This window comes from Populus alba, chromosome 1 (assembly GCF_005239225.2).
Source record: "Populus alba chromosome 1, ASM523922v2, whole genome shotgun sequence".
Lineage (NCBI taxonomy): Eukaryota > Viridiplantae > Streptophyta > Magnoliopsida > Malpighiales > Salicaceae > Populus > Populus alba.
The window spans coordinates 6,782,855-6,795,360 of record NC_133284.1 but is presented as its reverse complement, the minus strand read 5'-3'; positions in this window follow the sequence as shown (position 1 = coordinate 6,795,360).

Below are 12,506 nucleotides of genomic sequence, written 5' to 3'. Positions count from 1 at the left end.
TAATATTGGGTGGTATTTTTATGTTGTTAAAAATACAAAAATCTGATATTAAAATACCTGGTTTTCGTCAAAAAACTTCCAAAAATACAAAAAAATTGAAAAAAAGAAAAAAATGTTTTTGTGCATACGGCCAAGTGTCTCAAAGCTAAAAATTCATATTGTATTTTTTTCATACACAAAAAAAAAATGTTTTAGCATGCATTTTGGTTTTAATAACCAGTTTATTAAAGTCAAGAGAATATTGGCCAATATTTCAAAAACAACAAAAATTTTTGTTTGGCTCTTAGTATCCGGGGTATGACTTTACACGTAATGCATATTCTGGATATTTAATTCTTTTTGTTTTTTTGGACAATAGAACCTGGGGTATGACATTACATGTAATGCGTATTCCAAACAATAAAAAACCACAACACGACCTTAGATTTTATCAGACATTAAAACAATGCAGCTTACCTTAGGTAGGGCGTAGTTGGGGTGCTAATACCTTCCCTTTACGCAACCAGTCTCCGTACCCGATCTCTAAAGACCAGTTAAGGTTCCTAGTAACCAGAATACTAGGTGGCGACTCCCTGTCCATATTTTCACTTGTAGAGACAAGAATTTCCTTGTCTCTCCCTATTTGCCAAGAATAAATATTTTCCGTTTTTTCCTTGAGGGTGGACGATCGACGCGCCGCCGCACACGTGCGACAGAATGGCGACTCCACTGGGGACTTTGTGGACTAAGCTTTGTTTTTGTCTGATGATTGTGTTTTATTGTTGTGGTTTGCTTGTTTATTTTTAAATATGCATTTTCTATATATTTGTTCATATTTAGTTGCGCGCTTTAATTTCTGTAAATATCTATCTCATGCATCACATAGTTAATTTTTTTAAAGCACACACAAGCTTCAAGTTAAGTGGGGGACTAGCAGCTTACCTTACGACTTTTAGTCAAGGTTTAAGTTTGTGTAAACCCCAACTCTTCGCTGAGTGCTTAGACTGGTAACAGTTGGTACACGTGCCATCTTATTACCTACAAGCCCCATATTGCCTCCACGAGGGTGATCACTGGGACAGCAAGAGACCCTTTTTTAGAGACTGAATAGCCAACCTACCATGTTCACATAATAAAACCTGTCCTTAGGTTGTATGTGCTATCATTATTTGTATATGGGCAAACCCTTCTTGACACATTTTGAACTCATGATCGTCACTCCAAAAATTTTCATTGTAGAGTTTGGGCAAGAATCAAGATTCTTGTTTTCATCATGCAACAAGCACAATCATATGTCACCCTTTTTAAGGGCGAATTCATCATATAGATTACATGTTCATACATTTGGCATGCATGCACCTGAAAAAAGGTAGGTCCCTATGAATCTACAACACCCAAATTTGAGTGGAAAAAAAAAACATTGGAGAAGAAGCGTGCTCGCTGCAACATCCATTTTCAAGAAGAGTTGGAGTCTCTGAACAAAAGCTTGACTCACCTCTAGCTTACTCGAGCATATATGGAGAAATGCCTTTGGTGAAGGTCCTTCCAATTGACCTATCATTTTTGTTCAAGCCCCAATAAAGACTCAACCTGAAGACATTGAGGGCCCACATGATCAAGAGCCTCAACACAATTTGAAGGGAAATTGCATCACCGTTACAGAATGGAGCCTGTTCTTTCTCTGCCAAAATAACTACCTCAGTTTGATCATGTCTCCAAAAAACTTGATTTTTTGTTTCAACCTATTCTAGTTTTTGTTGGTAATTTGGCTAAAAAATTCCACAAGACTTTCCTTGTCCACTGAGCCTTTCTTGTTAATAAAATCATGTGTTTTGTTGTGTTCATCACATGCCTTCATTTTTGTTGTTTCATGCAAATAACACATTGAGCATAACTTTAAGCATGAAACCATCACGCCCAAAATCTTGTGGTGCATTTCCCTTTTTTCTCCAAAACTATGCATGATCGCATGTGAGGATTTTTTGGGAATTCAAAGTTTAGTACAAAAACAGAAATCATGTTGACGTTTGTCCGAAACAAACGAGTTCTGGAAATTCAGGTGATTCTTTAGAGAGGTAACCATACACCTAGAAAAACCAAAAAAAAAAAAAAAAAAAACATGAAGTGACTCCAAAAGCTGGGTTTTATTTGCATGAATAATGAGAAATCACATTGCATACTCGCATGAAAGCAAGGCTTACCGATCCTAAATGCATGCATTTGAGATGAAGAAAGGCTATCTTTGATAATCCTTTCACAAAGTTGAAATATATATCATTTGCAGTCCCCTTTTTGAGCCTAATACATTTTCTTGAAAAAATGACCCTGGCTAGGATCACACCCCTACACTGGGGGGCAAGTGCAAAAAAATCCATAATGATTGAAAGTGCCCAAATAACTCTTGGGGGCATGAAAAAGTCTTCAACAATGAAAGTGCCCAAACAATACTGGGGGGCATAAAAGAAAATTCTCAATCATCAAAGGTGCCCATACAAAGCTAGGGGGCATGAAGAAAAATCCAAAGGATCCAAAAATTTTGAGCAAAAATTACAAGGCCAATGCAATGATGCTCAAAATCAAATGAAGAAAACAAAAACAAAGAGAAAGAGCCCAAGCCCAACACTGGGGGCACCGTGGACCATTTTACAAATCAATTACAAGGTCCAGGAATGTATGAACAAAAGAGTTTGGGATATAAGCACTTGTGATTCTTAGTCTTAAAGTCCCTTAAACACCTTTTGAGCCTTACAAATATCCTTTTCTTCATAGCCAATAGCCAAAGCCTACATTACATGTCTAATTAAGCCCTTTCTGATCAAAGGCAAGCAATCTGGATAGGTAGGCAGTGCTTTCTCGTACGGGTCAAATCATTATTCATGCAAATAAAATAAATGCTTTGAATCAATTCGGTTCTCAATAACCCTCAAATTGAAATTTCAACCTTTTGTGACTAACCAGATGTCACTTCATCTTTAAACCAAAAGCAAAAAGCTTTCATCACGTCAAGAAACCTGTCCATAGGAATCACTTGAATTTTTTAGAACAAGTTTATTTTGAACCAATATCAAAATCATTTTTGTGATTGGCATAACTTTGAAGTTCCAAAAATTTTGCATGAAAACATTTCATTGTACAAAAAACCCAAACTTACTTTCACATATCCTCACCCCAAACTAAACCCAAGTTGAACACTTGGGGGGCATGATCAAGCTGGGGGGCAATCAAAAACACATGGTAGGGCTGGCTCCATGATTCCTGTTCCAAGGAAAATGACGGGCAAAATTGGTAACTCTACTTGTTGGGGTGAAGGACAAAGATGTATGATGACATCAAACCCTTCCCAGAGGTCAAGATCACAATATGTAACCCGAGTAAGCAAAAGTGGAAAAGCCATCGAAGTTTACTACCAACACTACAACTTTTGAGAGAAAACAAAGACACCATGAAGAAATGGGGGCCTATATTTCTCAGGTAAGTATACATGCATGGATTTTCTTGCAACATTCACAGATCAGTGTTTCAACATCATCCCTTGGGTAGTGCGTTTTCTAACCCTACCTCCATTTGAGTGCGTCTTTGAGCCCTCACCTCCATTTTGAGTGCGCCTTTGAGCCCTCATCCCTTGGGTAGTGCGTTTTCTAACCCTACCTCCTTTTGAGTGCGCCTTTAAGCCCTCACCTCCATTTTGAGTGCGCCTTTGAGCCCTCATCCCTTTGGTAGTGCGTTTTCTAACCCTACCTCCGTTTGAGTGCGCCTTTGAGCCCTCACCTCCATTCTGAGTGCGCCTTTGAGCCCTCACCTCCATTTTGAGTGCGCCTTTGAGCCCTCATCCTTTGGTAGTGCGTTTTCTAACCCTACTCCTTTTGAGTGCGCCTTTGAGCCCTCACCTCCATTTTGAGTGCGCCTTTGAGCCTCATCCCTTGGGTAGTGCGTTTTCTAACCCTACCTCCTTTTGAGTGCGCCTTTGAGCCCTCACCTCCATTTTGAGTGCGCCTTTGAGCCCTCATCCCTTTGGTAGTGCGTTTTCTAACCCTACCTCCTTTTGAGTGCGCCTTTGAGCCCTCACCTCCATTTTGAGTGCGCCTTTGAGCCCTTATCCCTTTGGTAGTGCGTTTTCTAACCCTACCTCCTTTTGAGTGCGCCTTTGAGCCCTCACCTCCATTTTGAGTGCGCCTTTGAGCCCTCATCCCTTTGGTAGTGTGTTTTCTAACCCTACCTCCTTTTGAGTGCGCCTTCGAGCCCTCACCTCCATTTTTGAGTGCGCCTTTGAGCCCTCATCTCTTTTGGTAGTGCGTTTTCTAACCCTACCTCCTTTTTGAGTGCGCCTTTGAGCCCTCACCTCCATTTTGAGTGCGCCTTTGAGCCCTCATCCCTTTGGTAGTGTGTTTTCTAACCCTACCTCCATTTTGAGTGCGCCTTTGAGCCCTCACCTCCATTTTGAGTGCGCCTTTGAGCCCTCATCCCTTTGGTAGTGTGTTTTCTAACCCTACCTCCTTTTGAGTGCGCCTTTGAGCCCTCACCTCCATTTTAAGTGCGCCTTTTAGCCCTCACCAACATTTTTCTGGGTAGGTCACCCATTACAATGAGACCACACTTCACATTCTTTCCTTTTTTTTCGGGTTAAAGGGGATTGGCGAAAGGAATCTCAGTTTAGCCCAACCATACACAGGACTTTGGGTCCGGTTGAAGTTTTAGGTCAATCAAATTTTGAGACGACCAGTTTTGGAAGACCAATGTTTTTTTTCTTTACAACACTTACTATGCACAAATCTCTGCTCCGTAAGCATTGTAAAGAGGGGGGCAACTGTTGTAACCCATTTTTGGGTCCCCATAAAAAATAATAAATACAAAAAAAAAAAGCTCAAAACAGTGCCGTTTTGAACGGCACTGTTCCCCTTTCTTCCCCGCCGAACACACAGCAACAAAGAAGGAAAAAGAATGCATATTTAATGACGCCGGTCCCTCAAGCCCACCGATCGTCGGTCCCTCTAGCCCACCGACCGAAGACATTGGCCGACCACCTACCGCACCGCCGAAACTGAGGTAGGCACGCCTGGACAGCCGCGCCCGACCAGCCGCCGCATGACCCGTTCCTTGGCTCCACAATGAAAAAAACATGCTCACAGGCTCTATAAATAGAGGAGGAACAGCAGAAGAAGGGGGGGAAGAGAAGAGGAAGGAGGACGGAGAGAGAGGGAACAGAAGAGGTAACAGAAGGGAGAATAGAGTGAGAAGAGAGGAGAGAAGGCAGAGAAGAAGAAGGGAAGAAGCAGAGAAGAAAACGGGAAAAAACAGAGGAGAGAGAGAGAAGGAAAACCGCCGGCCACCGCGAACCGCCAGCGCCGCCGCCGCCACCCCTGCTGCATCAGCTGCTGCCAGCATCAACACAGCTCCAGGTAACGTCCTACCTTTCCCGTCGTTTTTTTTGCTTCAGTTCATGCAGAACGTTTACGTTCGGCAGAATTAATTAGCTAGTTACTGTGCTGCACAGTAACTGGCTAATTAATTCACATTACTGTGCATTTGCTAATTAATTCTTTGGTCACTGTGTGTACAGTACCCCCGGTTACTATGTGCACAGTGACCAGCCCATGCATTTGGGCCAGGTTCGGCCCAGCCCATGTATTTGGGCCTGACCCGGCCCATTTCAAAGAAAAAAAATCAAAAATATTTGTTTCAGCATTTTATAATTTTTCCGCGTAGTTTTTATGTCATTTTGATTAATATTGGGTGGTATTTTATGTTGTTAAAAATACAAAAATCTGATATTAAAATACCTGGTTTTCGTCAAAAAACTTCCAAAAATACAAAAAAATTGAAAAAAAGAAAAAAAATGTTTTTGTGCATACGGCCAAGTGTCTCAAAGCTAAAAATTCATATTGTATTTTTTTCATACACAAAAAAAATGTTTTAGCATGCATTTTGGTTTTAATAACCAGTTTATTAAAGTCAAGAGAATATTGGCCAATATTTCAAAAACAACAAAAATTTTTGTTTGGCTCTTAGTATCCGGGGTATGACTTTACACGTAATGCATATTCTGGATATTTAATTCTTTTTGTTTTTTTGGACAATAGAACCTGGGGTATGACATTACATGTAATGCGTATTCCAAACAATAAAAAACCACAACACGACCTTAGATTTTATCAGACATTAAAACAATGCAGCTTACCTTAGGTAGGGCGTAGTTGGGGTGCTAATACCTTCCCTTTACGCAACCAGTCTCCGTACCCGATCTCTAAAGACCAGTTAAGGTTCCTAGTAACCAGAATACTAGGTGGCGACTCCCTGTCCATATTTTCACTTGTAGAGACAAGAATTTCCTTGTCTCTCCCTATTTGCCAAGAATAAATATTTTCCGTTTTTTCCTTGAGGGTGGACGATCGACGCGCCGCCGCACACGTGCGACAAATCAGTCATGAAAAAAAACATAATATATCTTGAAGTTTGTTCTATACTTCATTATTCTCCAAAAAAATTTACTTAATTTATCAGTTCTTTTACATTAATTAAGCTGACTAAGTATTATATTAGGTCAACAAATGAGTGGCTAGAAAGATGGATGAGAATTATGAATTTTATATATCTTTGGTTATGATAATGCCAATATATATGTGTGTAGGTTAGACTTGAAGTTAGAATTTAACGGAGCAATTTTTTGTTTATTATTTTATATTTGAAGCGCAACTTCTTTTTTTGAAAGATATCAAACTTTTTAACGTGAAATAAAATATTTTACATGTCTTATCATCTTTATGTATCTCATGAACAATTTTTACAATTACACATATCCATCTTTCTTTCTTTTTTTGATAACCCGGGGCGTCTGGGCCAGCTTACATGCACCACTATTAATCCCCTGACCTACTGAACATCCTGCAAGCCCAGTAGATAGGTAAGGTACTACGGGGGTGACAGACGTTCACACTAAAGTTCAAACCTAGAGTGCAGAGGCAAGGAATTCCCTGCTAGGATCGCTAGGTCACGAGGCTCGATGATACATGTATCCATCTTTATATGTATTGATGTGTGAGAGAGAGTCAAATTGTATTAGTAAACTTTTCATCCTTAAGAAGCAAAGCATCTCTTCATTTACAAACAAAACAACTAAGAATGTAATAAAAGCTTGACCAATACAAATATTAATAAATGATTTTTTTTCTCTTTAGAAAAGGGAAAAAAGGAATTGTTATATTTTTTTCTATTATAATTGAGCCTAAGTGATGACTGTCACGTTGGACTCGTTTAGGCTCATTGCCATTTTAAAACTTGGCCTAATCCATACTCCATGACATGGCACCTGGCTGAATTTATGCACCAGATAATGAGTTGGGCGTGTCTAACTTGGATAAATATAAAATAATATTATTTTAATTTTTTTAAGAGTTAAAACGGTTTTGTTTTGAATAAAAAATCAAATCGAGTCTCATTTAAGTTTTGACCGCGTTGCGAGTTAACTTTTCATGACAACAAGTTTGACCAGGTCAACTCTCAATTTGATTAGACATGAAACCCAACCTCAACCAAGTCTTGGGTAGACAGGTCATAAAGCTGCCTTGCTAGGCCAGGTGAGGTTTATTAACATGATCTCCATAAAACATGCACCACAAGTTTCTCCATGTAATTCTCTATCTTAAGTAAGAATGGTTTTCATTAGACTTCTCTTCCCAAGTATAATTCAGTCTCCATATGAGTACATGGGCAAATTGGAACGAACTTAAAGTGTTTTTCAAATTTGGGTATAAAAAATCCATATTTGAGTATAATATGATCTCTATAAAATATTTATTATGATATTTTCTTCAAGAGATTCCTTACCACTAATAAAATAAAATGACTAGGTAAAAAAACAATCTCTATTCAAGGTTAAACATTAAAACTCTCTGTTAAAATCCAAAGACACAAGGCCATCTCCACTCAGGTAAAAAATAAAAGTTTGCCAACTCATATTTCCATGATAGCATAAATGGTTACTTTACTCATAGGAGTAACAACAAGTATCCGTATGATTTTTCATTCGAACATGACCAATCATTTTAGATACAACTACCTTTTAGAATACAAACATTTTATTTGTGAATGAACAACCTTTTGGGTACAAATACCTTATTCAAGCATATATAATTCCTTTAGGTACAACTACCTATTTAAGTTTATATTTGGGTATAAGGATAACCTAACTTGAACTTAAAGAATTCAACACTCTAAGTGAAAATGATCACTATAAAACTTCTTCATCCATGAACTATTTAAATCTTCCATTCTAGTATAAGGATGACCTGATCTAAACTTAAAACACTTTTTTTTTAGACACACTTTTAATTTAGGTAATCTCTATCTAAAAAAAATAAATTAAGTTGGACACAGTTCCATTAGAAAATTTAGCTTGAACTAGATACAACCATTCTTGAAAAGCTTGGCATAAAATACAATAAAATAAAAAATCCTAACAAAAAAAGAGCCAAAGGGCCTTTCTAAAATTGGTCCACCGTTAGCCATTCATTCAAACACAATGCATGACTTTTAACATGTCAAATATATGATCACTTCGTCATAAAGCACACTATGATACTAATATAAATCTCTTGAAAGCAATCCTTATTGGGGTTTTAAGTTATAAGAAACAACTTCGTTCATGTACAAAAACATTCTCCATTCAAGTAGAAGAACCATTTTGCCTAAATACAACCAGAGCATGAGTTACTTCATAAACTTTTCATGAATTACCCCCCAAAACCCCATAGAATTGAGGCCAACGATAACAATTTTTACAAAATAAAAACAAGAATATAAACATTTTTCATCCCTTGGGGTTTTGTCCACAAGGTTCTCCCTTATAACCTTAGGCTAGTCTCCTCCAGTATCAATATTGGGCATAAACTACTTCTTAGTCGTGATTTTTTCCTCTATAATTAGGGTTTTTACATACTTGGCTTGTTGTAACACATATGCTTACTCAACCCATCTTTCTAGGAGTTGGATAATTATCTCCAACTTCCTTGAATTAAACTCAAATAAGTCCCTTAACTATCTCTTCCTCAGAGCCATTTTCCTTCTTAATTGATTTTTAGACCCAAGTTTATCCGTATCAATATAAAAATACAACACATCTAAAATAGGTGCAAGATATGATTACAATACAGTATGCACAAAGACAAAGATCTTGCATATCTTAAATGCTCATTCAATGATCAGTACCATTCAACAAGATAACTCAAATACAACTTTTAAGTCTTTGTGTCACTATGATCACAAAGATTTAGATAGCTACTAATGGATTTATGAAACACAACTCTTTTCTATTTTACAAGTATCAAGGACTAAACATTGAGTCAATGATAGGGCCTAGAGGTCCTTCACTCTTGGACGTACTCCATTAGCATGATGTAATGCTTAAAAGAACTCAAAGTTAACCTCCCTTATATGTTAGGCTAGGGAAAACTTTGCCCAACCCCAAACCCATCTTATGGCTTTCTTTTAGTTGGGTTAAGACAAGTTATGCCCAAACATAAGGCCATTTAGTGGCCTCTTTTTAGTTGATCCAGGAAAAGTTATACTCGAACCTAAAGTCATCTTTTAGCTTTTTTCTAGTTGGGCCCGAGGGGATTGACTGTACACTATCTTCTTGGTGGACTGACCATGTCCCTTTTTGACAAATATTCTCAAATATAAGTTGCCTAGGGTGCACCCACACCGTTCTATCATAATTGTGCCCACTAAATGATGGTTGTTATGTTGGACTCATTTAAACTCCGTAGACAATTGAATAATAAAGCTATTTGCCTTGAACAAAAATCCACCATCCATTAGGCTTTATAAATCCAAATGATTGCTATTTTTATATGGATCATATTCTTCCTCTATTTTAGCCCTTATCACCAAACAGATGAATGTTATTTATGAATATAAATATGCATTCATGAATATAAGGCAAGGTGAAACATTTTCTTTTATACTATAGTATTCGAAAATTCATCTTTTTTGTTATTTCCTACAAATAATCATAAATACACAAGTATATAAATACACAATATTCAACCTTCATGATAACATCCTTCCTAAATCTTTACCGACTGAAGAATTATAGGGTTTTTTTGTACCATATAAATGACTTTTTTTGTATGAGATTATGAATCACTAGTTGGACACTTCTCTAATCATATCAAAGATCATCAATCAGTCATGGAAAAAAAACATAACATATCTTGAAGTTTGTTCTATATTTCATTATTCTCCAAAAAGATTTACTTAATTTATCAGTTCTTTTACATTAATTAAGCTGACTAAGTATTATATTAGATCAACAAATGAGTGGCTAGAGAGATGGATGAGAATTATGAATTTTATATATCTTTGGTTATGATAATGCCAAATATATATATGTGTGTAGTTTAGACTTGGAAGTTAGAATTTAACAGAGCAATTTTTTGTTTAATTATTTTATATTTGAAGCGCAACTTCTTTTTTTGAAAGATATTAAACTTTTTAACGTGAAATAAAATATTTTACATGTCTTATCATCTTTGTGTATCTCATGAATAATTTTTACAATTACACATAACCATCTTTTTTTTTTTTGATAACCTGGGATGTCCGGGCTAGCTTACGCGCATAACGATTAATCCTCGGGCCTACTGAACATCCTACAAGCCCAGTAGGCAGGTAAGGTACTGCTTGACCGCTTTTTATGATCAGCTTGTTTTAACTCGCAAGTGCACGAGTGTGCGATGTAGCAATTAACTCGGTAAGATCGAGGTCATATCCACAGAGAGCTAGATCTGGAAATTAAGCTAGGTAACAACAAAAAAAAAACTCAAGAGAAATTAAATTAACAATAACTTGGTTGAAAATAATTGATGAATTTGTTTTCAAAGATGAAAAAGTGTAAATAGATTTTAAAAGACAAGAAAAAGTAAGTCTTGGTCCAAATCAATTTTAATGGTGATGTATTGGTGATTTCTTCAACATATATAAGATAACTCAACCTAACATCAACGATGGTGATATTAGATCGGAAGATATTACAATGAAGTTTAAAAAGATGAAGATTAATTATTGCTTAAGAATGAACAAGTACTTTCAAATTAAGTAAGACATTGAATCAAGCAATCTCTATACCAAAACTAAGGTTTGTGCATAAAAATTCAAGATTATAACATTACCTAAATGATTTCTAAAATTTCTTTGCAATAATAAAACATTCATGAAGAAAATGAGAAGATAAACATTAAGATTCATTCATATCTTAAAGAACTCACCTCAATCACCATCATCCTTGATTTGGATCCAAGAAAGAGATTAGCCAACCATGATTATATATAAGAACACTTTAATAAACATGAAATAACTTGAATCAAACTGAAATAATAATTTTTACAAACTAAAGAACCGAAATCTACAAAGAATAACACAGCAGAATTTCAGTAAAAATTCGGACACAAATTTGACTCTAACTTTGGACAGCAATTCGACCCTCTTAGAAGCCTCCCTTGAAGATGGCTATTAGAGACATATTTATAGGCAATTCTGTTAGCTTTCCAGATCATTAAATAACAGATCATTTGGACATCTGAGTCAACAGTTATGGGCAAAACACTGAAAGGTATTCTGAAAAATTAAATCAGGCCAGCTTGGAGAACACTTTGATGCACGTTTTTCTTCCTCCTTTATGAGCTGTTTCTTTCTTCTTTTTGACCCAAAATAATGTCACAATGTCCCCTCCAGCTTTCAATCCATGTTCTTGCCCTCTTGGATCAATTAATTGCCCAAAATAAATCAAATGTTATTTGTTGTGTGGACATGTAAGATCATGGATTGTGCTTGGGCTGATTTGGGGCTGAACTTGAGGCTGAATTTGAGCATCAAATAAGTATACAAATGTACATATTATTTGGGCTAAGATTGACATTGAAACCTTGAGTGTTTAATGGTTGAAGTTTGCACACAACATAAGACAAGTTTGGGCTTGAAATAGATCATATGATATTCTTTTCTAGAATTGGAATAGAATTGATTTTTGGGGCAAATTTAGAGCACTAATTTGAACCAAGATTTGCTTCAATCTTCAACTAAATTTCTCTTCAATTCTTTGTTCCGAATTCTGACGTTGAATTTTCTGAAATAATTCATTTAAGCTCCAAAAACCTATCGAAACATTAAAAGAAACTTCATTACTAAAAAGCACATCACTTATTATAAAAACCCAAATAAAAACAATAAATACATATATAAAATAAAAGACTTAATGATACTTTTGATGCACAATCAGGTACCACGGGGGTGACAGGCGTGCTCGCTAAGGTTCAAACCTAGGATGCAGAGGCAGAGAATTCCCTACCTAGACCACTAGGTCATGAGCCTCGATACATGTATCCATCTTTATATGTATTGGTGTGTGAGAGAGAGTCAACAATTGTATTAGTAAACTATTCATCCTTAAGAAGCAAAGCATCTCTTCATTTACAAACAAAACAACTAAGAATGTAATAAAAGCTTGACCAATACAAATATTAATAAATGATTTT